The 23590-nt window shown below is 39.2% G+C and overlaps 2 long non-coding RNA genes across 4 annotated transcripts in view; one reads left to right on the top strand and one right to left on the bottom strand.

The window, feature by feature from the left end:
- Positions 1 to 23590, bottom strand: part of LOC116281011 (uncharacterized) — a 183889-nt gene that overhangs the window by 54210 nt on the left and 106089 nt on the right. The gene's annotated exons all lie outside the window — the stretch shown is intronic.
- Positions 764 to 2199, top strand: LOC140696984 (uncharacterized). The gene is made up of 2 exons (XR_012073778.1): positions 764 to 887; positions 1850 to 2199. It is a non-coding gene; the product is annotated as an uncharacterized lncRNA (long non-coding RNA).

Below are 23590 nucleotides of genomic sequence, written 5' to 3'. Positions count from 1 at the left end.
ATGGCCAGGAAAGCAAGATTTGTAAATGGGCAATGCCTATACACACACACACACACACACACACACACACACACACACACACATATACACATGAGTGTGGGGAATAGGGGAGTGTCATTTGCTCCCTTGACTGAATGCCTTCCAAAGAAGCCAGTCATTCCCTGTCATTAAGTCCAAAGAGTGTCACCAGTCCTCGTTTTACTTGTCTTCCCAGTAGTTTCAACAAGGCTGCATTCTAAAGTGGTACTCTGTACTCTTTCCTCTGCCAAAATGATTTCATCCTTTGTCATGACTTTAAATACCATATGCCAATGAAAATCAGAAGTTACAACCCCAGTCCAGACTTCCCCCTAAACCTGGACTTACTCACTCCTCCACCTGGCATCTCAGAGAAAGGCAGCTCATGTTCTGTGCGTCCCAGACTAGACTCAGGAGCTTCGTGTGGCTGCCTCCCACCCATTTCATTCTCCTTCTGCCTTCCATCCAGCTGCTGAGCCACAGAACTTCCTTTGTCATTATGTAGACGGCCATCTATCTGTGTGCGTCATACTGCAGTTTATGAGAATATGTATTTGGTCTTCCTGACCATTTCGGGCACAAAGCTGAAACTCTTGGAATTTCCTAAGTGTTGAGGTTCATCGAGGTGTCTTTTGTTATGTTAATGAGGTAACTCTTGGAAAGCACCTAAGGAAGAGGGCCAGTTGCCAGTGGCGACAATCTGGTAAATAGAGGCTTGGAACTTTCAGCTCCTCATCTGCCCCGCCCAGCCTCCAGGGAGGGGAGAGGAGCTGGAGATTGAATCAGTTACCAACTGCCAGTGATTTAATCAATCCGTGCCTTTGTGATGGACTCTATGTAAAACCCCAAAATGTTCGCAGCACTTCCAGGTTAGTGAACACGTGGAAATTCTGGGAGAATGAGGCTCTGGGAGAGGGCATGGAAGCTCTGTATCCCTCCCCCTACCTTGCCCTAAGCATCTCTTCCATCTGGCTGCTGCTCAGTTATATCCTTTTATAATAAACTGGTAATCACTTAGTAGGTAACATGTTTCTATGAGTCCTGTGAGCCACTCTAGCAAATTAATCAAAACCAGGGAGGGAAGTTGTGGGAACCTCTGATTTATAGCCATGCCTGCAGAAACACAAGTAGCAACCTGGACCTGTGATTGGCATCTGACGTGGAAGGCTTGTCAGGCTGAGCCCTTAACCTGTGGAATCTGGTGTCATCTCTGGGTAGACAGTGTCAGAATTGAGTTCAATTGTAGGATACCCAGTTGATGTTAGAGAATTGCTTGGTAGCGTGGGAAACCACATACATACACACACACACACACAAACACACTGGAATTGGTACCAGAGTCTTCATATGTAAACCTTGATTTAATTAATGTCCATCTACCTTATTAGATTCACAAATGCATGGACTATGGGCTTTAATATCAAGAGACCTGTTGGTGTAGCACAGTGCCAGGTACACCGTAGTTCTCAATCAATATTCAATGAATAACACAAGAAAATTAAATAATATATGCAAAATATCTGGCACATGTGTATCACTATAATTCTCTCCTTCTTCTGGGCGCAATGATTCCACTAGAGGAAAGTAGAAGCATGGGTGATAAAATGAAAAAAAAAATCCCACAAATGTTTATATTAAGTGGTGGAATATTTTTATCCAGAGAATTCTTTTTAAAGATAGCAATGAAGCCACACCATGACCATCTGCCTTTAGGCCCTAAGTCTTGCTTTCCAGGTGTTCTAGGAAAAGACAGTTCTTTGCTTCCAAATCCAAGAAAACACAAGAAATCTCTCTGTCTTGGTTCTCACACAAATCCTTTTCTAACCTCCAGGTTTTCCACTCTTCTCTGATCATCTGTGTTCCCTTCTACATAGAAGCCTTCAGAGTTCATAGACCTTTTGCAGAGACTACAATTACTATATGCGATTGTTCAAAATCCAGACTTTGCACAGAGTGATTATGCAACCAAAAAATGGTAAAAAAAAAAATGTATGAAGAATCTATGTGGTTAACATCTCCCTCACTGGTGAGAAACCATGTCTTCTGTGCCCTTTGTGTGTTGCCCAGTCAGAGGCCCTAACCCAACTGTGACGCCGCAGTCTTCGTGGTTTAACCGTTTCATTCCCACTTGTCTGCACGCTGTAGCAACCTCTCAGTAAACTTGGAAAGCCTCTGCTTCTAGCTACGCTGTAATTACTCTTACCATGAACCGGATTTTCCCTCAAGAGAAGGGGAAAATTCTTGGTTTGACTTAAGACTCTCATTTTGCTTTGAAAGCAAAGAAAAGAACGAAAACAGAAACGAAAGGTGACCTTTCCTATTCCCAATTCCCTTCAGCCCAGGCACCTGATACCCACGTATGGTTCAGAGTTCACCCCACCCACAGACCTCCCATGCTCAGAGCCTTGCTGTGCTTTTGACGACGGCAAAATAAGTCTGGGAGAAGTGTGGTTCCTGTCCTTGGGGTGGTCGCACTGCCCCTTTATATGCACTGCTCCTTTCCTTCTATTGTGTGAAGCCATTGACCAACACAAGCACTATTCATCATTATTCACTTCTGCAACCACCCCACCCCACCCCCGCCCCTGCAGTAGGCCACCAAATATTATTTCAGGTGGTCTGAGGGTCAGGCAGGAGTTCCTCCATGCCGTAAATGACACAGAAGAAACAGACACTGAAACTACAAATGCCTGTTATTCACTAAACTAGGTGATCTGGCCTCAAAAACTCCCAGATGTTGTCACCCCCAGATAGTATTTTTCTCCCATTTTTTAGGCACAGCAGACCTCTGTTTTAACCCTACACATTCTTGCCTTCTACTTCTTTCCTTTATTCTAATGGGTGAAATATATTTCTTTGATAAATTTAAGTTCAGATTTAATGAGGATTAATAAGTTCTTACTTCAAGAGGATTACTGCTTTGTAAAAAGGAGTACAGGTGAACAGAAGCCTGGATTTGGACCCCAAGACTTAAATTCCAGGACTGGCTCTGGTAACAACTTGCTAGGTCAACTGGGCAAGTCTCTCAATAACTGTGAGTTTAATTAATCTCACCTCACAACGTGGAAATAAGACTTTCCCTTTCCCCATCTCCTATGTATATTCTGAGGATCGATAGAAAAACAGCAATAAAATTACACTGGAATGAAGGCAGTGCGTAAATCCAAGGTTATATGCCTCACTCATCACCATCATCATCATCTTTACTCATGAAGTGCCTCAATGCTTTTCATGTCGTACTGCTGCCATCTAATGGCAGAGCCGAAAGAACGTGCCACTTTCTTAAAGTGGTACAGTCTGGTTTTGCATTTGCTCACATTTGTATTCATCCAGACTAAAGTCAGAAAATGTGCAGGCTCAGGGACAAAAAAAAAAAAATTAAACAGAAATGATTGCACTTGTTATACTTGGCAAGTGGAATTCAGCCCCAACCTTGAATAAATGGGGCAGAAATGAACCCAAGGTCTAGATTAAAGGGAAGGACCACCAGGTGGTCCTATTCATTTTTTATTAGTCCAAATGTGTTCTGCATGTAACAAACCATGCTCCTATTAACTTCCAGACAGAAAATGAAAACATTTAGGGCAAGCTGTAGACTTATTGTCAGAATAGGCAGGAGCATGGCATTTTAAAGCTCTTGAGACAGAAAATGGGATCTGTTGGTGTAAGAAGTTGTTAGTGGCAACCGGTTGCAGCAACTGAGCTGGAGCGAGTGGCTTGGCAGTACATCTTTCCGAGGATTTCAGACTCTACCGTCACTCCCAAAAGGGCAAGAATTTCTCCCAGACTTTACGAAGAGACAAATGCTCTGACTCCTCTTTGGTCTCCTTCTCAAAACATTCTAGTTAGACTTTGCAAAAACTAATATCTTGCATTTTTCATTTCCATGGTAACTTTCCTATGGAGGTATTCCAAAGTTCTTACAAAAACAGGCAGCTCTGATTGAGCTACATCCAGGAAATGAGGCGATGGCTTTATTTCAGGCCCATAAGCAGAAATCTGCCCTTTCTGATGAGTATCTGTCTGCAGAAAGTCAATGGAGCTCCAAGTGCAAGGACAATGGGACGCACACTTGGAAAGAAATGTCTCATTAACACAGATCAGGGAGATGGCTTAACTCACGCTTTGGTCTGAGAGAGAGGAAAGCTCAACCCAGCCCAGTGAGAGAACCCCTCTGTCAAATATAACTTGGGGCTTTATGAAGACGGCAGAAGATTTTGGAGAACGACTAGATTTATTACCCTTTGAAACCAGAACTGGTATATTTCACTGTACATTAAACTTAGAATAAATTTTCAGTATGATAGAAAGGCTTAGTGAAAAATGAAAACCCACACTAAGAGAAAAGTAGAGACAGAAATATAATTGTTAAATTGGAAGAATCAATTTGAGCTCACAATTTTAAGCAAGCAATAGATTTTCCAGCTCTGTCCATGATTCAAAAGCAGAACCTTCACCTTTTCCGAAAACTCAGGCATGATTCTGGTCTGTACAACCAATTGGTCAACAGTCTAGACACACCATCTTGGCTAGTCTGGGAAGGTGTTACTTTTCAACTGAGTCTCGTAAGATTATCACAAGCATTGGATGAAAATAGAGCACATAGCACATCAACTGTCAGTTTAGAAAGGTAACCCTGGGAAGGACTCAAAATAAGGAAAAGAATAAGAACAGAAAAAAGAATTAGGATAAAAATTAAAAATAAGTTTAGCAACAAGAAAAAGAATAAAAATGAGAATGAGAATAGAGATGAAAAACTACATTTCAGTTCACACTGTTTACATTATGGTACCAAGTTTTACTGTAAGTACACTAGTCTGTTAACTATTGAGATATTTTGTATGTGTTTCCCCTGCATCCTAGCATATTTAAGCATTTTTTGAAGTCTCCGGGGGAATCTGTGCTTAATTAAATCATAAGAAGAGTTTTAAGAAGCAAGTTTATGTTTGCAGCGAATGTCTCAGTATTTGGGGAAGTTAATGTTGTTAAATCTATAAGTTTTTATTTATCATGATCTCATAGTATGTGAATATTTAAAAGAATGTTTATTATTTATTGCTTTAAAAAATCATTGTTAGCAAAATTTAGATATTAAATAAACAGCAAAGAAGTAATAAAAAGGCTTTTTTATATATGAATCACTTGGGTTATTAAGAATCTTTTTTAGAGACAGTTATACAAAGCCCTAAGTGGGTTTTGCAAATGCTCAGCTCGCCTTCTCAGTGGGACTGGTAGGAACCTTCCTTGGTCCACGTATCTGAGCAAGTGGTCCCCAGGTTTTACTGACTCTCTCCCAAGAGCCCTTATCATCTCTGGGGAGATGCTACTCTCTCATTTCCAGGCCCTTATTTTTTTCCTAAGGTGGCCAGTTTTGCATCAATGTTTCTAACTGTGGCTGTGTTTCACTTCCTCTATCCTAATCAAAGTTGCAATGTTTTCCACCATGTTGACCTCATGGGAATTACAGGACAACCCTTGTCCTTACTGTCACTTTGGTGTGAAGAGGGTTTATGTTAGTGAAGGACTTCTTGATTATTCGTCAGAAGTCCCTACTCAAACTGTCTTAAACAAAGCAAACAAACAGAAAATATTTGCTCATGTGCCCCGCAGGCAAGGGTGTGGCTGGGATGGCTAGCCAGGCTCAAGTGCTACTGGATCTCTTGTCTCTGCTTCTCTCTGAATACTGGCTTTATTTTCTCTTCATGTAAACAGACTTCCTCCTCATTGTGGTAAATGCAGCTGCCTGATCAATGGACTCACATTCTAACAACTGCCTGACTCAGACAACAGTGTTTTTCTCTCCCACCTCGAGTTGATAAGATCCCATGGAAGGAATAATATTGGCCAGACTAGGAGCCTGTCCAGCCCAAAGAAGAGTGAGGACTATCCTTCGCTTACTTTGGCTCATAGATTGGTATCTATCATCTAATGGTTGAGGTTTGCTTCCAAAAGAAATAGAGGAGGCTCAGAGATGGTTACTGGGGAGATTGTCATGATCCAGGAAATTGTCGTGAATAACCCAACTTGTATCCAATATAGAATGTGCAGATACAAGGCAGTGCCTGACAGCATCTGCCAATGGAAATTCAGTCTCAACCATTTAAAAGCACCTACGGTCTGCATACAAATATTCTGACGGAAATCAAATAATAATCCAAATACTAAGATATCTATTTCAGTTTGTTTTAATGAGCAAAACAATATTCCTCTTAAATGTACTTACATGGTTAATCTAAAAGACGTTCTGTGTGTAAACAAACAAAGAAAATTCTACTTCTGAGCTTCAATTTATGTAGCCAAGGTAGGCTCACAAGTGTCTGGAAGACTAAGAGGTTGGAACACATTTTTTGAGCTTCTCACACTGCCAAGGCCTAGAGATGAATTGCAATGAATTAGATTACGTCCTCTAGCCATATCTGTTTCTCCCGTGTCATAATAAAACCTGAAATTGCATTTAAATGTAGTCATATAAAGATAAAACTTAGGTAGCATTAAGTCTTCAGGCTCCTTTATGGATGAAGACTGAGAGAGACAATTAAAAGAAAACACAAATATATCTGGATGCAAATTAAAATTCTGAGTGAGCGGTGAGAAGCCCCAGAAGCACCAATGAAGCAACTATAAAGTCTTAGTTAACCACTTGACTGGAAGCTCAGTGGATGCCTTGCAGATATTTCTGCATAAGAGAGCTGCAAGCCTTAGTGGAGCTAAAACAAAAACTTGTCCTTTTCATAAGAAAATGGTGTGATGCGTCCTCCTCAGCGAATCGGGAGCTTTGATAAGTGCTTCTTGCCCTCTGAATTGTTTCTCCAACAGAAGGAATAAATTCCTACTAAGCCTTGTATATTTTTCTCAATCTCTGCTTTTGATCAAGGTCACATGTTTTTTGAAAACATGGCTAGGACTTCTTAATGCCTTATCATTCTAAGCCTGACTCAGATTCTGGAGGGGAAATACAGTTGTATCTATCTCCGTGTCTGCACGGGATTGGTTCTAGGACCCCTCTCAGGTTCCAATATCTGCGGATGCTCAAATCTCTTATATAAAATGCATAGTATTTGCATATAACCCACACACGTACTGCCATATAGAGTCATCCTTCAGTATCCGTTTTCCCACATTTGCAGATTCAACCGACCTCAGATGGTGTGGTGCTAATTCAAAGAATCCCAGGTATAATTGGACCCGCACAGTTCAAACCTGTGTTGTTCAAGAGTCAAATGCACTTTTAATCATCTCTAGATTACTTACAATACCTAATACAATGCAAATGCAATGTAAACAGTTGTAAATACAATGTAAATGTTATATAAAAAGTCCTGTATACAGAGTCTCTAGAGAGTGGCAAATTCAAGTATTGCTTTTTAAAATTTTCTGGAAGTTTTTATTTTTTTTTTAAACAAATATTTTTACTCTGCAATTGGTTGAATCCACAAAGGCAGAACCCACGGAAATGGAGGCCAGCTGTATTAGGTGTGAAAATTAGCATTTACTTCTAGAAGCCCAAGCCCAAAGCTAAATATTCAGCCTCACAAGGACTCAAATGCCTATCTACCTTATTCCTGCAATCCCCACCTCCCCCTGGGAAGCCACAGGAAAAGAAGCAGTAAAAGATTTCCATGAAGACTTATCAAGGGCCACTAATTGGTACCTAGAAAACTCTTCTATCAGGATTTACTTGGGTTCCAGGAACAAGGGCTCAGATATTTAAAACTTGAATAGGAGATGATCTAAAAAGGATATTTAAGTCCAGTTTTCTGAAACCAGGTTGAGGGGTACACAGTCAGACACCACCATGCGGACCTCCCATTACCTTAGGCCCTTACCTTAGACTCAGGAGCCCATGATGGGCACATAGGTGAGCTGTTGTCCTTCAGAGCAGCAGCAGCAGCAAGATGCAGACCTGCCCCTGCTGAAACCCTTCTGTTTGAAATCTGGGCCCTGTCTGTCCCTGCCACACTCATTCCCCCAGGCACTCATTGAACACGCTCTACATTGCAGCCATTGTTGAGAATTCAGCTCATTCTCAGCACACTGAGATTACAGCTAGGAACAAAAACAGACAGGGTCTCTGCCCTCATGGCGTTTACATCCATGTGGGGAGCACCAGAAAATAAACATCTGAACCAACAAATTAGATAATTACAGATGATTTCTATAAAGTACATGAAACTGAGTGAAAAAACTGGAGGTTAAGGGATGGGGCTATTTTATATTGGATGGTTATGGAAACTCTCTCCTGGGTGACATTTAAACTGAAACCTGAACAATGAGAAAGAGCCAGCCACATAAGGACCTGGAAGAAGAGCTTTGCAAGAGGGGGAAACAAGGGGCAAGTGCAGAGCGACTGAGATGGGGAGAAGCTGGGTGGCTGAAGCACATTGGAGGTGGGAGGGAAGGGTGGAGCAGGGAGTGGGAGACAGAGAAGTGGGCGGAAGAGGACTTCTGGAGCCCCAGGGGCTGCTCCATTACCACCCACATCTTTCCATTATTACACATATAACAATATACCATCAAAGTTAATTTACTCTGCTCTCTGAGTAGATGGTGAGTTCCTTAAGCACACTATATCTGATCCACGATAATAATTATGCCTCCCATTTATTGAGGTGTATCAGGCACTAAGCTAGCTACCTCGCATACATTATCTCCAATCTTCACAACAACTCTGCATGGTAAGTATTACTAGCACAATTTTAACACACAAAAAAACCAGCAAAGCACTTTGCCCAAGGCAAAGCAGAGACTTAAATCTTTGTCTTGTCTGGCTCTGAAATCCACCCACTTTTTACTGTCCCACATTGTCGTGACCTCATTGCCCTCGACCATCTTTGTAGTCCCAGCTCCTAGCACACTGCCTGCCACACTACGTAGACTCAGATGTGTAACAAATATGTAGCACTGAACTGGAGTGAACTTAGTGTAAGCCCACAGGTTTGGGGAGACAAACAAGACCATGTGAGGTGATACAGGTAGGATGTATTTGAAACATGTTGGAAACTGGCAGAGAGGAGACCATCCTTAATAAAACTAAATGAAAGCTATGGGGTTTCCAGAGAGCTAACGTATGACACACTGACACAGCTGCATAGTGTGTTCTGAAAAAATTAATGGGATTTTAAAGAGAGAGGCTGCTTAGTGTGCTTGCAAAATGGAGCTACAGAAGAATGCACCCGATGACGAGGAGAAAAGAGCAGTGAGAGGGGAGGATGGCACTGTTGTAATTGCCTGTAATTTCTACTCCCCTCCTCCTTCTGACTTTAATTAGGACACTTGCGAGACACCCACATTTGTAAGAGTGACAGAGCTAATTGAAGAAAACCACATGTCTCATCAACAACCAAATCAGGAATAATAATCAAAGCAGCAGAAGCAAAATTGGAAGCCATGGAGCTGTCAAAAGCAGGAGGAACTCAAATAAAATGAGGCATGTAATTTAGAAAAAGCGAGATGGCTGTGCGGAGGCATTAAAAATGGGACATGAAATAAAACAGATAACTTGACTCAAACTGCAACTTTCACTCCCACAATCTGGTCACAATTAAATCTGATCAAATTCATCTAATCTTTTCAGCCAGTGCTCTGGGGACGGCTGCATTATGCCATTTCGTTGCCTGGAATGGTCCAGTTAAGTGAAAGCCACTCACTCTCTCCCTAAGCTCTTCATTACGTGACGTGGTTCTCCTGTCACCACAGTGGTTGGTGCAGTCCTGAGTAGAGATGGGAAATGACAGGCCCTCATCTTTCATTTTTAATACTGCTTACTTTCAGAGGTCATTATGAAGTTACTCTTCCACCTTCTGTTTGCAAATCCATAGTAAAAGATGAACCAGTAGGTTCAATTAGGGAAGAATTCTCCCTACTCACGGTTTCTGAACTGACTGGACATCCACTGCTTGCCTCCCCAGCATCCATTCTCCCTCCCTTCAGTAGCCCTGCCCAACTCTCAGCTAACAAGGTCAAGGAAGGGCTCCATTCAGATCTAATCCAGTGCAAGCAAGTGCAGTTTGGTTGAGGGGTAGGAGGCTGAGGGCGGGAGTGGCAAGTGACCCAAACTGACCGATCAGAATCTCAACAGCTTCCTAGGCCTGTCGGGACAATGTTGCTTGATCTTTCTCTGATTTGACCCTTGGAGCTGTTTAAAAAACTTTGCAGGGGAGGAAAATTCTCCTGTATCCTCTTAGGTTCTCCAGGTGGGTCTGCAAAATAAAGTGACAACAGACAGATTAACAGAAGAGGGTCACAAATGTATTATGTTAAAAGTTTTACATGGCACAAGGGAACTTCAAGGAAAGAAGAGAAAATCTCCAAAGAAACAGCTAAGCTTGGAGGCTTTTATATTATTTGGACAAAAGAGGATACATTTAAAGAGAAGTGTTGGAAAAACTGGATAGCTACATGTAAATCAATGAAGTTAGAACACTCCCTCACACCATACACAAAAATAAACTCAAAATGGCTTAGAGACTTAAATATAAGACAAGATACTATAAACCTCCTAGAAGAAAACATAGGCAAAACATTTTCTGACATAAATCTCAGCAATGTTTTTCTAGAGCAGTCTACCCAGGCAACAGAAATAAAAGCAAAAATAAACAAATGGGACCTAATTAAACATAAGCTTTTGCACAGCAAAGGAAACCACAAGCAAAACAAAATGACATTCTACAGAATAAGAGAACATATTTGCAAATGATGAGACTGACGAGGGCTTAATTTCCAGAATATATAAACAGCTCATATAACTTAATAACAACAACAACAAAAACAAACCACCCAATCCAAAACTGGGCAGAAGACATGAATAAGCAATTCTCCACTGAAGACATACAGATGGCCAATAGGCATATGAAAAAATGCTCAATATCACTAATTATCAGAGAAATACAAATCAAAACTACAATGAGGTATCACCTTACACCAGTCAGAATGGTCATCATTCAAAAGTCCACAAACAATAATTGCTGGAGAGGGTGTGGAGAAAAGGGAATCCTCCTACACTGTTGGTGGGAATGTAGTTTGGTGCAGCTGTTATGGAAAACAGTATGCAGATTACTCAAAAGGACTGAAAATAGACTTACCATATGATCCAGCAATCCCACTCCTGGGCATATAGCTGGAGGGATCTCTAACTTGAAAAGATACATGCACCCCAATGTTCATAGCAGCACAATTTACAATAGCCAAGACATGGAAACAGACTAAATGTCCATCAATAGATGACTGAATAAAGAAGCTGTGGTATATTTATACAATGGAATACTCCTCAGCCATAAAAAAGAATAAAATAACGCCATTTGCAGCAACATGGATGGACCTGAGATTGTCATTCTAAGTGAAACTAAGCCAGAAAGAGAAAGAAAAATACCATATAATATCACTCATATGTGGAATCTAAAAAAAGAAGACACTAATGAACTTATCTACAAAACAGAAACAGACTCAAAGACATAGTAATGGTTACCGGGGGTAAAGAGGGTGGGAAGGGATAAACTGGGAGTTCAAGATTTGCAAATATTAACTACTATATATAAAATAGATAAACAACAAGGTTTCTCTGTATAGCACAGAGAACAATATTCAATATCTTGTAGTAACCGATAATAATAAAGAACGTGACAACAAATATACGTATGCATATGTATGACCGAAACATTATGCTGTACACCAGAAATTGACACAACATTGCAAACTGACTATACTTCAATTTATAAATAAATAAATAAATAAATAAATAAATAAATAAATAAATAAATAAATAAATAAAGAGAAGTGACAGGACAAAGGAAAGGGACTCTGAGCTTCTAGGGGCAGCAAACTGGAGGAAGGCAAACATACGGGGAAACTAATCATAGGTGAGGGCGAGTCATAAGGTTTGCTTGTGTAGGTTATTTCTTATCTCCAGTGATAAGGTTGTCATCCTTTTCCTGGTATTAGAACTGGGTGGGGGGCTGTGGGGGAACCTTCATAAAGAGAATTTATGATGCATTTTCAGGCAGACAGGGGGACAGCAGAAAGTTCATCCTGTGTCTGCTTTTTCTCAGTTGCATGTAGCTCGAAATAATCTGTATCCAGAGTGGTATATTTTGAAGTGGCATATTCTGATCTACACAATCTTGCCACCACATGGAGATTGGGAATGAAATAATTATCTCTCATAAAAAAAAGGGGGAAAAAAAGACATCTTGTCACACTTTATAAACCCCAAACCAACTATTCCTAAAGTCTGGTCTACTCCTTGACTTTTTAGTTACATATATATATTTACAGTCTAGTAGATTCTCCTTCTTTTGCTTAAACCAGATGAAGTTTGGTTTTCACTGCTTTCAGACAAGATTTCTAACTATAATTTATTAATGTAATACTAAACATAACAATAAAAGAGAAATAAAAATAATAGCTAATACTCTTGAGTAATCTTTATGTACCTAAATGTCCACCAACAGATGACTGAATAAAGAAGCTGTGGCATATTTATACAATGGAATACTACTCAGCCATAAAAAAGAATAAAATAAGGATCCTCTTAATTATTTTAATATCCAGTATGTATTATTAATCCCATCTTACCAGCACAGAAATTGATATTAGAGATTTAGTACAATTTTCTACAGGGTGAAAGAGATGAAATTGGGACCCAAGATTTTGCTTGAAAACCCATGTTCTCAAAATCCATTGCAATGGCAATAATAGAAGAGAATGGGTCATAATCTCAATTCTAAACTTCTTATATTTATCAGTGAATAAGTGGAGAAAAATGTCTTGCCTGTTTTCTTCCCTTTTTCTCAGAGTTCCTCTAAATATCCTTGATAAATTCCTTTAAGTTTTTTCATCAAACCCCTTTCCTCACATATACTATCACAGATTTGCAGATAGTTTTCTTAAGCACAATCCCACAACAGAAGCACAATGCAGAAACTGAAATGCTTGTCATTATTCAGGTTCTCAACCACCCAAACAGATGTGTACAAACCAAGGTCACAATCCCAGAGAGAGAGCCACAGAATTATAGAGGCTGCTCAATAGAAAAAGAGAATTGACCATTACAGTGTACAAAAGTTATCTGAAACTAGCCATGCGAAGTCATAACAGAGTGCTATTTTCTGGGTCAGTTACCATAACCAGTGCTAAACAGTCAGTCTAATTCTATTACTAGAGTCAAAAGGTACCAGGTGGTTCCTCAGCTCCCTTTACTGATTTATGGAAACCATTTGTAAAGCTGAACTCATACCTTATTCCAAATTTACATCACTATAGCTCACCAGCATTTAGGGTTGTTGTGAGGTAGGCTTTACCCAGTTTATTGCCAACAGGAGTACTCATGGCACTTCTTCTTAAGTAGCATCAGTCTTGCCTGATGTGGCAGGTACATTCCCAGAAAGGATATGAAAACATAAGAGTCCTTAATCAAATGTAGGGAAGACTCTTTATAGAAACAAAATTCTCTCCCTCTTTCTTAACAATGATGGGTCACCAAACTGGTAACCAGCCCTATAGCTTAAAATCAAAATGCATTCTCACAACATTCTAACGGAAAATAAGCAGTACTTTTTAAAAGAAAATGCTGGATCTGAATATAATTCTAATCATCCTATGGATATGAGTAAAATAAATGAATATATATATATAAGAAAAAGGTTCGATAACATGAAGAAAAGGGAACATGAACTCAAAAGGCAGAGGCAAAATATGTGTTTGAAATATACTTATTGCAGAAAGCATAAATAAAACTTGGCCCTTATTTTATGCTTATAATGAAGTAAAATATGAACACCCTATGAAACAAAAGATAAAAGAGTGATATCCTCAACAGACATGAAAATGGAGCTGAATGAGAGGCAGGAAGTAATAAAGTGGGAGGCAGATGAGATAAAAAAGAACATTGACAAAATGAAAATTCTAGCAGAATTTTAAAATGTATTAGAAATAGTAAATTGACAGTACAGAAAATAAGTAAAACAGAAGACAAATCAGCTTGCCCAAACGCAAAGAGAAAAGGACAAAGAAATTAAAAGGACAAGAAAAATAATGACAGCTTTGAGCAAAGCATAAAGATGCAACTTATAATTTACTGGAGAAGAAACGAATTATACTGAAAGAGAATTTAAAAAATCAAAGATATAATGGGAGAAAAACCTTCCTGATATGAAAGATCTGAATCTGCAAATTCACCAGATATCAGATAACACTGATGAAGAGAACAAAATCTAGCTCTACCCCATGAAAATCTTACATTTCAAGCATAAAGGGAAAAAAACCCAGTAGCATTCATCACAGGAATGAAACGTTGGCTACCAGGCAACCAAACATCAAACTGGCCTCAGATTTCTCCTTTACAATATAAAATGTCATAAACAGAGGCAGACTGGCTATGAAGTTAATAAAGTTTAAGCTTCAAGACCTCACCCTTGCATGGTGCCTTCCTAAATAAACCTTAATTTTCATCACTAGTTTCATGTTGCCGGTTTTGTATTCTTTTTCTGAAAGAGCTTCCCTCATATTGTGCCTGCTTCAGATTTCACAAAACTTAGATCTGCCTCCGGTCAGAAGACAGCAGGACAAAAACTGTAAGATTCTGTCCACAATAGGTTGTGACTGAAGAATTAAAACCACAGAAAATGAGAATTCTAATATTAAAAGTAAGGGATAAAGGAAGGTAGGAAAGGAGTGAGGACATATTAAAATTTGCAGTGCCTCACAAAGGATAAGATGTGTGATCACTCTTGTATTTCAAAAGATCCACCAATATAAGAGATTTACCAAAATAAAGATTTCAAGAATGAGTAAACTGTCATTTTAAAAAAGCAGGGGATGGGGGAGGGTATAGCTCGAGTGGTAGAGCACATGCTTAGCATACACAAGGTCCTGGGTTCAATTCCCAGTACCTCCTCTAACCATAAATAAATAAATAAACCTAATTACCTCCCCCCACCCAAAAAAAAAAAAAACAAAAATAAAATTTAAAAAAAAGCAGGGGGTAGGGTTGTTGATGACTGGCATTGAAATCATTAATGTATGAAATTAAGTCTGAAGAATTGCTATAAATGTGGTCACAAAATATAAGGAAATACTGAAAACAATACATAATCAATATTCTAATTATAAAAGTAGAAAGTTTTCACACAGGTTGAGATGAGAGCTTTCAGATTCAGTAAGAGTTCTACATGGTCTTAAAATAAATTCCAGACATTCTTCTTTTCCAGCTTCAACGTAACCTTAATCTATTTCTCCTGAGAAAAACATCAGCTAAGAGGTCATCAGGGTGACTGATCATAGAAAGAGGATTTGAAGCCTGGGATTCTGATGATGTCCCCGAAGACAGCAGAGATACAGGACAATTTCCCTCTGAACCCAAGGAAATCCTGCCAACCTGAAGCCAAGAGACCTGGAGCAAGGTTCTGGATCTCTTATTCTCTGACAGGGCTTGTACTGAAGAAATCCCTGGAATCCAAGGAAGAAAGGAGGTTCCAGCTCCTGTTTGAGGTCTTGGGAAAACCTCCAGATTTCCCTGTTTTATGAAGAGCTGTTAGAGGCACTAAACAGGTGGACTGGGTTCCTCCTTGACTCTCATGACTCTGAGGCTGGGAATGGTTGCAACCAATGAAATCAAGGAGCAAAGAAGCTTCCTCCAGGTGTTCGCCAGAGGACTGACAGCTTGTCACCTGCTCACCCTTGACCCACAAGGAAGGAACAGGTGCTGCCGTGCCAACCATCATCCATGGCTCGCTGCCTCTCAAAGTGCTCACTAGAAAGCTAAGTAGAGCACAGGCAAAGGGAATTAACAATGCGCCCAAAGGAACCCAGCAATCCAAAAGCAGAAGAAAACACACTCCCAATTAGGTACCTTCAAGGGAGATGGGATTCTTGGAGGACAACGTGACTTTCATGTTTGTAAAGTGAGTTTGTTGATCCAAGAAAAGGATTGCATTTTTGAAAACTAAATTAGTGACTTAGAAGATCAATTGCAAGAAATATCTCACAACCCAGAGGAAATGCACTCAGAGAAAGAAATGAAAAAGGAAAGATACAATTTTTAAAAGTTGGACAAGTAATGGGAGTTTCAGGAAGAGAAAAATGAATAGCCAGAAGATCGGCAAAAATAGCCAAGGAAGTGTTCCTGGTGGGAACACTTGATGCTGCAGATTAAAAGGGCAGAGTTCCAGAGGGATGAGGATGGGAAAGAGGGAAAGAAAGAGGAAGAAACAGAGGGAAGTGGGGGGTGGGGGGGGAGACAGAGAGAAATAAACAAAAGGAAAAGAATAAAAGTGTTGTGGCCTGAATTTATTACCCCTCAAATTCATATGGTGGAATTCTAACCCCCTGTAACTATCTTTGGAGATAGGGCCCTTAAAGAAGTAATTAAGTTAAACGGCATCATTAGGGTAGGCTCTAATCCAATATGATTGGTTGCCTTACAAGAAGAAAAGATTAGGACACAGATATGCACAGAGAGAAAATCATGTGGAAGAACAGAGAGAAGACAGCCACCTATAAGCCAAGGAAGGAGGCCTCAGAGTCAACCCAGACGACATCTTGATATTGGCCTTCTAGCCTCCAAGACCACGAGGAAGTAAATTCCTAACATGAAGCAAATTCATACAAACACTAACATTACATTTCTCATCTGTAATTTTAGATGCTAGAAAACAGGAGAACAATACCTATTAGTTAATGAGAGAAAAGGATTAGAACAAAATATTCTTATGCTCAGAGGAAAGAAGTCTATTTGCAGAGATATAAAGGATTCTGAGACCATATCCCCCCGCAGAACCCAACTGAGGGAAATACTTAGGAAAGGACTCTAATCAAATAAGTGAACAGAACAGATGGCAAGATAAGGACAACGACAAGGAGAGAAAACGGCAGTAGGCAATAAACTTTGAATGGATAATGACAGTCATTAGGAATTTGTAATATTAAGAATTCTTGAACCAGAGGAGTCACACAGCAAAGCTGAAACTAACACTAGTGTGGAACTAAAAGTATAAACTATCACAGCAAAATCTATGACTTGAGAGGGAGCAGGGAATCACAACCAACAATCTGACGGAACGTTAATAAAAATGGCATAGACACTGCTTTAGGCAATTCATTTAATTAAATCGTCACAACTCTGTGAATAAAGCTATATTATTATCACCTTTTTACAGATAAAGAAACTGAGGAAGAGAAAACAGCTTGCCCAAGACTACACAGCTAGAAAGTCACATTGGAGTCGGCTTCTAACTACGGCCCTGCCCTGCCAAGAGGAGAGAATTAAGGCATTCTAGCGGATGTCTACGTAAAAGGTGCGTGGGGAGGTCAAAGTGATCTAAAATGTTTAATTGATTGTGCACGTTTGAGTGTATACATGTAATTTAGTGGACAAACTGGGGCAGTTTTAAATTAAAGGGGCACAATTACTAATTATGCCAGGAAAATAGAAATAAACCAGGATTTGCATAAACAAATCAGGACATATAATCATCTTGTATCTTTGGGTCTCAACTTAATGACTGAGAGCAGTAAGTAACCTTGGTTGACAGATACGGTTAATTTCTTTATTTCATATAATAGTAGAGAAATATAAATTCAATTATGCATCTCAGGAATAGTAAGACTGCAAAGACTGTAGAAGGGAAAATTACCAAGAAACTACTAAACTAACATGGAAAGAAAAGGAAATCATTGGTAAGTTGATCAAACACACAAAAATAAAGAATAAGCAAGAAAAAGGAAAAACAAAGTAAGGTGGAAGGAATAAAACTAAGTTTTTCAATTCTTAAATGTAAACCACTTTAATTTTTTTCTAATAGAGAATGTAAGATTAGAACAACAAATGAAAATATGCTAGATATTTTTATAAAAATAAAATACATAAAACGAAGCAAAAATATTTTTTTAAACAAGAGTATAGCACTAACCAAGAAATAAAAATTTATAAAATACAATGTGCCAAAATTATTCTGCTCGTCAAAAGACACCATTGGGAAACTAATAGGCAAGCCACAAACTGAGAAAAAATAAAAGTAATACATATATCTGACAAAGCACTAATATGCAGATCATGTAAACAATTCCTACAACTCAATATTAAAAGATAAAAGAACTGCTTTAATAAGGGGGAAAATAATAGACATTCCACACAGGAAGATACACAACTTTGCAGTAAGTAAATGAGAAAGTGCTCATTATTAACAACCATCAGAAAAATCTAAATTAAACCCACAGGGAGTTGCTGTCACACACCTACTAGCATGGCTAAAATTTAAAAGACTGACAAAATCAGATGTTAGTAAGGATGTGGAGCAAACTGTCATACACTGGGGGGAAAGATGATGTAACCACTTTGTAAATCATTCTAGGATTTCCCCACACCTACCTTATGATGCAGCATTACCACTCGGGTATTTACGCAAGAAAAAATGAAAATATATGTCTACAAAAAGACTTGAACATAAATGTTCATAGCAGCTTTATTTATAATAGCCAAAAACTGGTAATATACCAAATGTCCCTGGACAGAAGAATTAAAAAATTGTGGTTTAGTCACACATGGAATACTACTCAGCAAAGGAAAGCAATGATTTCTTGATAATTACAACCTGGATGAAGCTTCTTTCAAGAAAGAAGCCAGACACATATCCTAATTAAGTCTACAGGCAAAACTAATCTATGGTTAAAGAAATCAGAATATTTGTTGTCTTTGGAAGAAGGGGTAGGGATTGATTGAAAAGAAGCACGAAATATCTGCGATGATGTACTGTAGCTTAAGAATACACGCACTTAACTGTTCTAGTTCTCCTATTTCATGAGTCCTTGGAGCATGGTGTAGATGAGGAAGAGGTTATGAAGTCAGGCAATCAGACCAGTTACCACTGCATGCGACATCCAGGCCATACTGAATCCATTTCATACTTTAGGGAGAGGGATTCTGTGAGCACTCCAGGGGCTTGCTCAGTAAGGAGAGAGGACAGGTCACTCATGTTCAACAGCAGGCAGCCAGCCCTCAAGTGACCTTGATAGCCAACGGCAGATAGCTGCCGGGAAGAAAGACTACTTAGTGAGGTCTGGTGCCCAAGGAGAGTCACGACTCAGCTATGGGGTTCTTGACATAGCAGGGATCAGAAAGGGGAGGGTGGACAAGATAGGCAAACTCTTGGCTTGTCAAAACAATGAAAAATGAAAACAGAATAAACACAAATTAGAAATAAGAAATGATTTAGAAAAGAGAATACTTTTTCGGTTGAGTTTCACGTCAGCACCCATCTCCTTCTCCTTGTGCCAGATGGCCAAAGCCCAGAGATGGATGTGAGAGAAAAGACTATGGCTAGAGAGCCAGGTAGCAACCTCTCTCCCTCACCATGTCACACTATGGCTTTTGGTCCAAAGAGGGATTTCTCTATCCATGGCTAAGGAAAATGAGAGCCACGGGGGAAGAGTTGGGGGAAAAAAAGTGGAGGATTCCATAAGGAGGGTCTCAGGCCCTCCTTCCCTCACACAGCTGTTTACATTCAGCAAGAGTCCCTGGGTTTGGGGGGGGGGGTCAAGTGAGTGTGGGGATATTGCTCTTCGACCACCTCATGCACCAGCTGGTCTCAGAGGTAGCGTAATAATTACAGGCACCAAGGATGGCACAGAGCAGAAGGTGAAGGGGCCCTGCCTGCCAGACCAAGTGCATCTCCATAGCTTCTTGTGTTGACCAACAATCAAAGGTCAGATCTGGAAATGTATGTCTAGGCAGATTCCTGTGTGGACATAACGACCCTGAGAGCTGCTAGCTTCCACCTCCCCGACACACGCAAACGTGGCCACAGCAACATGTAAGTCCTCCTAAACTTGCACCTGAGAGAGAACCAGCTGAAGGAGATTTGAAAAAAAGTTAGGTTGTAATATAGAAGAATATAGAAGAATAAATCCTGTGTTATTCAAGTCTTTCTTTCAGTTTCTTGTCAATGCTTTCCACTTACAGAAATGTGTTTTAGACAATATTGTTTGTTTAATCTCACTCTCTTGCCAGGAAGACCTTAAAGGTCCGTGAATCATAACATTTAATACTGCTTCTCCACGCCTCCAACCCGCACCCCCCACCAAGAATTGTTCAGGTATGTAAGGACAGGAGAGAGACAGAGGGAAGAGAGACAAGGGGAGGAGAGCAGGGGGGAGCGCTTTGTCTGAGTGTTCAGATCTGCCGAAGGGACAATGTTATGTAGCCCTAATATCTTATTAGCAGCAGAGAGTAATTGAGAAAGGCAAAGGTCTTCAACGAATAGAGGAGAAACCTAACAGCCTTGCAATCAGATCATCTCAAAGTGAATTCCTAATTTTGCTTGAAAAATTATTAATTTCCACATCAGAAATATGCATATTTTAAAATTAATAAGTCTGTACTTTTGCTCCAACTGGCTTCTACTCCTTAAAGCCACAAGTTGGACGTTAGTCCTTGTTACCTGAAGTTCAAGGATCAAAAACTAATACCAAGCCAAAAGCCGAGTAATTTCTTAACAATATGATTAACACAGAATGGAATGTACACCTCTGATCAAATCTACAAAAAGTCCAGCTAAATATTCATCTTTCATCTATAGATAGAATTGTGTTTTATACTAAAGGTATATATTTTAGAAATGAAAAAATAGATTTTTTTATTGTGGTATAGTCAGTTTACAATGTTGTGTCAATTTCTGGTGTACAGTCAATTCTTCAGTCATACATAAATATACATACATTGATTTTCATGTTCTTGAAAAAGTAGATTTTAATGATGTAAAGCATTTTTCACCATTCACCACTTGCGGACAGCAATGCAGACTGTCACTTGGTTTTCTGTTTCAAATTCACCTTAAAGGGTTTTGCAACTATGTATGTAGCAAATAGTTCATCACAGGACCAATCTATTTTCTGCTGCTTCTAATTGAAAAAAATGAAAAATTTTAATGAAGCAAATTTCTTTGAAACACAGGACCATGAATAAATAATTTCCATGAGAAAACCGAAAAAAAAAAATACTGAGTAATTTATATGCCTCCAACCTTTGTGCTAGGCCAAGATTCAGAATACAACTTGATTCTTAAAGAAAGTACTGGGTCAAGGTTATGGTCACCAATTCCAGGCACCAGCTTGGAAATGCAGATTAGAAAATCTAGCAGTAATGGAAGAAAATGTTAAGTGGCTTAATTTAAATTTTTATAGAGGGTTGGGGCACAGGTAGACAGTCACTATTCTGGGCTGGCATTAGAAATGCAGAGAACTGGCCTAGAAAATAAAGCTTTATTTAATAAGGAAGTTTTGCAAAAGGGGCTTTTGAAGATAATCTTCATTAGAATTCCAACTAAAGGAGAATAAAAGGAGACTATGTGGAAAAGGAGGCATCAAACAAAACACTATCAACTTACTTTCCATAAATATTCTTATAAGGGAGTATATTTTTTACACCATAAAATACCAAAACCACCACAGAAAGCCACTAAATAGAGATTCTTCTTTGTCTGATCCATAGCTGTCTGTAAATATTAATCCTGGGTAGTTGAAGAGCCCCATGGGGGCCTAAGACATGAAGGAGACAAAGAAGCAAAAAACAACTCACTAGCTCAGTGCATTCACTTCATGATGAAGAGACGCTGCTTTAGGACAAGAAGTAATGATTCCCCCAACCAGAAAATCCAGACAAACCAAATGTGATTATTGGACCGGAGTTCTTTGGCAAGAATTCTCAAATGTAATGTCCTCACCCACATGTGAACATGGAGAAGCCACTTAAGGCACAGCTGCTTCCCTTTCATCCCAAATGAAAGTCCTGGAACCCTAGGATTTGCAATTGATTTTGTTGCAATACTAACATAAAAGCTGGGAGACTTTTATTATGATTTACCACCACCCACTTTGGTATGCATGACCAGGATTATATGAGATTATGAAGGGAGTTAAAAAAAAAATAGGTATACGTAGGCCCCGAAAAATACAGATTAGTAATCTACCAAGGGTACAGTACCCTGGTTCCAGACTAGATGTTTTGAATATGGCTTTAGTAAGAAAATCTCAATGCAATATTTCACTATTATCTCAATGTCTTTTAATATTCTAGCAAAAAATAATAATAATACAAAAAGAATCACTTGCTACCATCTTCATCATCTTTAAAGAGACACACATTTATTCTGGGAGGTTTCCATACCCTGTTCTTGCAGCTCACCGTCTGGGGATCCCTAGAGTTCTGCTCCAAAATGCCAGAAATTGTATAACCTTACTAGAGTATAAATTCCAAGAAGGGGGGAGAGTTTCTGTATTCCCTGCTAAATTCCCAAACTTAACACGTATCAAGTGCTTAATAAATATTTGTTAATTGCATGAATAATCAACTAAAGGAAGTGTACAGGCAAAATGTACCAAAGCTAAAAATTTTCAGTATCACTGGACATATCTGGTTGATGAACTTGTAGTATGTCAAAGGAAGAGCTGTAACATTGCTCAGTCATGAACAATAATAGCAAAGAAATATGACCTGAATAGCTAGAATTTTGAAACACTGATGCTCAGAAAGCTCCCCTGATTCTGATTCAAGTCACCCTAAATATATGAAAATAAATATCCAGAAAATTCTGGTACTGAGCATGCAAAGATAACCTTGTCCCTTAGAGCTTCCTTGGACATTGTCAGGGATACTTTGATAGACTCCAACCCAAGACTGTCTTAAGCAATAAAGACTTTTCATTTTCTCACATGATAAAAAGTCTGCAGATAGGTGATCGAGATTTGGAGAAACTGTTTAGGAACACTATCAAGGGCCTAGATTCTTTTCTATACTTCTGCAAGATTCTCTTCAGCATACTGGTTCTTCATCTCTAAGCTTTTAGCCTCATGCTTTCAAGATGGCTGACATAGCACCAATCATAAAATCTTTGCACAGCACTTCACTGCAGAAAAACAGAACCAGCCTCATCACCATCTCTTGTCTTACTAGACAGCAAAATCTTTCCCAAATTAACACAGTAGATTTTCTTCTATGCATCATTGCTTAAGACCTGTTCTCATGCTTGCCCTTAAAGTAAGCACCAGCAAAGGGAATTGCATTATGCTGCCTCCTTTAGATAAAATATGATTCATCCTGAGGTTGGGAAGTAGTTCGCCTTTCCTAGAAAAAAAAGTGAAGCTTTTATGATAAAAAAAGGTGGAATGGGAGTTAAGGCTAGATAGGCAACTAAGAGTGACTGCCTAGATCCCGAATTACTTTTAGAGCCTTGTGTGGCATGGATTTATACCTTGGCTCCTTCTGTCCCTGTAAGATTATCATCTCTCTTATTCTCACATTCGTCCCTGAGATAGACTGAGTGAGCCTCAGACTCTCATTGTAATCAAAGAACTGAATCTATACACTAGGGAAAGGGAAAAGAGTCAATTTTTTTAGAACATATGTATTTTTAATGTATATGCATAAAAATATGTGTATATATGAGGGATGTGTGTGTGTGTGTATGTGTATATATATATATGTACCCACACACAAATAAAGGTTTACATCAACATCTATCTTTATGGCTGAACTTGGGAAATTATATTGAACACTAACACAAAGCGCTCCCCTTGTTATGTACCT

The sequence above is a fragment of the Vicugna pacos genome, chromosome 6 (genome assembly GCF_048564905.1).
Source record: "Vicugna pacos chromosome 6, VicPac4, whole genome shotgun sequence".
Lineage (NCBI taxonomy): Eukaryota > Metazoa > Chordata > Mammalia > Artiodactyla > Camelidae > Vicugna > Vicugna pacos.
The sequence above is the reverse complement of the archived record's forward strand: the minus strand, read 5'-3'. Positions and strand labels throughout refer to the sequence as shown.